At 39.9% G+C, this 4681-nt stretch overlaps 1 protein-coding gene and 1 long non-coding RNA gene across 2 annotated transcripts in view; one reads left to right on the forward strand and one right to left on the reverse strand.

Moving 5' to 3' along the window:
* Positions 1-4160, forward strand: part of LOC106939296 (uncharacterized) — a 7740-nt gene extending 3580 nt beyond the window's left edge. The window contains exons 2-3 of the long non-coding RNA XR_001422811.1: positions 639-644; positions 4150-4160. This is a non-coding gene — a long non-coding RNA (uncharacterized LOC106939296). The remainder of the gene's footprint in view (positions 1-638; positions 645-4149) is intronic.
* LOC106939295 (protein SHQ1 homolog) overlaps positions 1-4681 on the reverse strand; it is a 50008-nt gene that overhangs the window by 40792 nt on the left and 4535 nt on the right. The gene's annotated exons all lie outside the window — the stretch shown is intronic.

Consider the following 4681-nt stretch of genomic DNA (forward strand, 5'->3'; position numbering starts at 1 on the left):
CCCAAACAAATTTTTTGTCAGGGGGCCCATGATTCCTGGCGGCGCCCCTGCACACTGGAGGGACTATGTTTCTTGACTGGCCTGGCAATACCATGGGATTCCCCTCGAGGAGCTGGCCTAAGTGGCTGAGGAGAGAGAAGTCTGGGCCTCCTTACTTAGGTTGCTGCCCCACGACCCGGCTCCCCATAAGGTGGGAGAGAGGGTGAGAAAGAGGGAGGGACGGACGGATGGGTTTAACCACTCTGGATCTGGGAACCTTGCCACAGACCCTTGCAGAAGGCAACATCCATCATGCTCTTACTAAAAGATGGTAAAAAAAACAGAGTTATTGCTCTATATCTTAGACCCATTATCGTCTATCTCCAACATTGTGAATTCGCCAAACCATTTTGGTATATTTTCAGGATATAAAAGGAATTTCCCAAAGAGTGAACATTTTCCAATTAACTCTCCGCTCAAAATTACAGAAACTGAGTTGCCCTTCCCTCTCTCTAGAACAGGATTTAAATATTTGGGAATTAATGTGACCCGTTCATTTTCTGATCTGTTCGGAAAGAATTTCACTCCTCTGCTTAATAATCTTAAATGTGACCTCCAGAAGTGGAGTGTCCTAAATTTATCCTTAGCCGGCAAAGTAGCATGTAGTAAAATGAATATATTGCCAAGATTTATGTATCTTTTTCTGAGTATTTCAGTTTTCTTCCAAAATCATTCTTCAGACTTCTTGATGAACAGCTGTCCTTGTTCTTATGAGGTTATAAATACCCCAGAATCAGTAGGCGATTCCTTCAGAGACACAAAGAAGAGGGTAATGTGACTCTACCCAACCTGATGTATTATTGGGGAGCAAACCTACAAACAGTCTGATTGCTTCAACAATCAGATGTTGACTGGTACCAATTAGAACTGAATGGATGTAAACCATCATCAATCCCTGCATTAGTTACCTCAAAGCTCCCTATCTCCCCTAAGCAATACTCTTCATGCCCAATTGTAATCTCCACCCTAAAAATCTGGCCACAACCAACACTTCAATATGTTGAAGGACTTGAGATGTCAAACTCCAGTCCTCAAGGGCCAGTGTCCTGCAGTTTTTAGATGTGCCACCGGTACAAAACACTGGAATGAAATGGCTTAATTACCTCCTCCTTGTGTAGATAAGTTCTCCAGAGCCTTGCTAATGACCTAATTATTCTATTCGGCGTAGTGCAGCAAAGGCACATCTAAAAGTTGCAGGACACCGGCCCTTGAGGACAGGAGTTTGACACCCCTGGACAGTCTATGAACTATAGTTTACATGTCTATAGTCCCATATGTGATAACCATGTTTTCCTGGCAGCCATATAAGATCCTGTCTTTACTTAGTGGTGGAGAGCAGGCTTATGTAAATTTAGTGATCTTTATATAGATGGAATTTTTGCTACCTTTAATACCAACACGTCTAAATTTAATTTACAGTGTTCCATCCTATTCCGCTATCTCCAGATTCAAGAATTTGTTTGTAACATCAGTCTTTGCTTTCCTAAAATTAAATTAAAGTAAATTTAATGCATCTATCTTTGGTTAAAGCTCAACACATCTGCCTTCCGATTGGTTGGTTCACCTAAAACAGGTGAGGTTTCACCCTTAAGCTCTTAGTATCACAATGTGGGAAGTTTAAGCCTTGAGTTTCATATGCAAAGTGTTCTGTTTACTTGTAGCCAGATGTTGACAAACTAAAACAAGATTTTTGACAGAGTTTTAAGAGGAGCAGGAAAAGTAAATAAAGTGGATTAGCACTGCTTATCAACAACTCATAGTGCCAAACGGGACTCGTATAAAAAAAAAATTTTTTGAGGTAATTCCATGGTCTGTAATTAATTAATTGAAACTAATTGCATTCTAATCAGAAACCATATGTCAACAAAATAAATATCTTAAAATTCTATTTACTGCTAAATTATTGAATAATTAGACACATGAGGTCAACAACGAGAATATTTATTGTTTTTAATCTATTATTTAGGCTATTCAACCATAAGATTTGTGCAAAGTGCTATTATATCTATGCAGCTTTCCAGTGTTTCAGAAACCCCTGATCATTCATGAAACTTCTTTAGAAATGTGAACTGCATTAGCGTTGGGGACATCTGTGCTGCTGCCACATGTTTAGCACTGAGATGCTGTTGTATCCTCGAATAGCTTTGCTGATAAGTTAACTCCTTTTAGCACATCTTGAACACAACAATAATGTTTTCCAGCATCCCATCAGATCATTTTTTTAAAGAAAAAATTAAGTGAGAAGCGGCGTTGTTGACCATCATTGTTGTTTGGGCTTCAAATTTACAGACGTACCAAATACAAAGGTTCAGGCCAGGGACTTTTGTATGCAAGAAAAAAAAATTAATCGCATTAAAAAAAATGTTTCTGTTAAAACCTACGTAAATAATTAATCAAAATGAAAGCAATAAAGTTCTGGACATTTCCATTGTGGTGATCTGTGTTTTTCTGTGTGTTATTTTGAGGTTTTCTGTGTCCTGTTTTCTCCTATGAATCTCTGTGCCATCCTGATTGTTTCCAGCTGTGTCTCGTTTCTTTGATTACCCTCCCAGTGTATTTAGTCCCACCTGTTGCCTTTGTCTGTTGTCGGATCCTCATCGTGTAACGTCTTGCTGCCTGTTGTTCAGTTCGATGGATTTTTCATTAAATCATCATCACTTCAACCTGGGTCTGCCTGCGTCCTCCCTCACCATTCCTCACAAATCATGACATCCATAACATGTTGCTGACCATAAATTGAGCCATTAGCATATCATAAAACTGATACAGCAACAGTCTTCTCTCAGAGGCCTTTTTAAATGAACTGACATCAGACTTGTATAGCACTTTTGAAGAGATTCAACAACACTTCATCTTTCTTTCCCATTCAGGCACACATTCACACACTGATGATGGCAAGCTACTTGATTGTAGCCAGAGATCCAACCATTCTGAACATACTTGGATGATACGAGTTACGACAACATTAAGTTTTTCTTTGAGATAAAATAAGTTTAGAATTGAATTTAATTGTGGGAAAAAAACTTGTGTTTATGCAACTTTTCTACACATGAAAAAATTGTCTTCAGCTCATGCATATATAGGGAATTCTCGGACAGATTTCTTTTACAGGGTGACAAAGCCATGATTCACAGCTGTAAGTGTTTGGAAATATTCACAAATATCAATTCTCAATCCTACAGTCCAGATGACTCTTCAATTGAGGACATAAACGCAAGCCATCAAACTTAAACCCTGTAGCTGATTTCTTGCATTCCAACATTTGAACCGTTCTCAGAGCAGAACTTCAGATTCGGAACTGGAAAAGTCTTGAAGTGGGTGGAGCGGTGGTGGTGGTGGGGTTGCACTAAATCCCTGTGGACCTGTTATTATGTCTACATCTGGGCACCGAGCCTACAACATCAGGCACACATTTTTCAACTGGGCTTTTTTCCAGATGAGCACACCACTTAGCTGAACTTTGGCCAAGAGTAAAACAGAGCTCATTACTGAGAAATATGCTTGCAGGCTCACATTTTAAAGTGTGTGAGTAATTTTTCAATATGAACTAGGAGGAGGGGAAGGTGGAGGACCTGTATCATCTGAAGAACAAAGCACAGATTCTCAATGTTAGGCTTGAAAAGCTACAGTGACTTGCACACCCTGGACTTTTTTGTCACATTACAACCCCAAACCTCAATCTGTAGTAGCACAGAACTGTAAAGTGGATGGAAAATTATGCAATATAAAAATGCATGGTGTGCAGTTGTATTCTTTCCCTCTAAGTCAATTTATTGTGGAAGCTCAGTTTTTTCAATAATTTACAAATTTATTTAGTCTAAGTGTTTCAGGAACTCCTTATTAGGCCTGTTACAATGACAAATTTTGCTGGCCAATTAATTGTCCCAGAAATTGTTGCGATAAACAATATTCGTGTCATTTTGAGACCATTGTTTACAAATAGCATAAAAATTGCATAACAATGCAAATACACCTTGTCTGAAACACATTTTAAATAAAAAATTGGGATGGGGTTGGAGTTCACATTCAGATCCTCCGGTTCTTGGCAGGGGGGAAAGGGAGCCGCCACCCACAAGATGCATTGGTGCGATTTAGATGTGGATATGGCAGTTGTTTAGTTGCTACTGTTTTACAGCGTAGCAGCTCCACAGGTTCAGTGGTTCACTGGTGACTGTGATGAACACAGTCACCAGTGATTCATTTTGAAGCCAAAGCGCTCCCAGACAGCAACTGTCACGTTCGCCTTTTAAACCAGCGTTTCCCTGGCTCTCTCCTCCTCATCGGGCTTTATGTTACGCTCTGTGGTAGGAGACCAGGAGCCTGGTAGGTAACTGAGGTAATGTTCATTCGGTGACAGTAGTCAGCACTGCTCCCTCTCCATTCATTTCTATGAAACTTGCATGGTGAGGCGACAGTCACTTGACCTCATCCAGAAGAGCAAACAGCATAATTCATACATGTGAAATTTCTAGCTTGTACATGTAGACGAGCACACGTGGGCTAATGATGCTACACAAGAAAGTAGAAAATTATTCAACTCCTGTTGCTTCTGTCAATGGGTTTTGAAGCAAAATGTAACTCCCAGTGGGCCAAGAGAAGCAGCTTTACTGTCCATCGCATGTCGCTTGTGCATCAGATTTAT

Source organism: Poecilia latipinna, unplaced genomic scaffold (assembly GCF_001443285.1).
Source record: "Poecilia latipinna isolate Pla-1442-1.1 unplaced genomic scaffold, P_latipinna-1.0 Scaffold2823, whole genome shotgun sequence".
NCBI classification, from domain to species: Eukaryota; Metazoa; Chordata; class Actinopteri; order Cyprinodontiformes; family Poeciliidae; genus Poecilia; species Poecilia latipinna.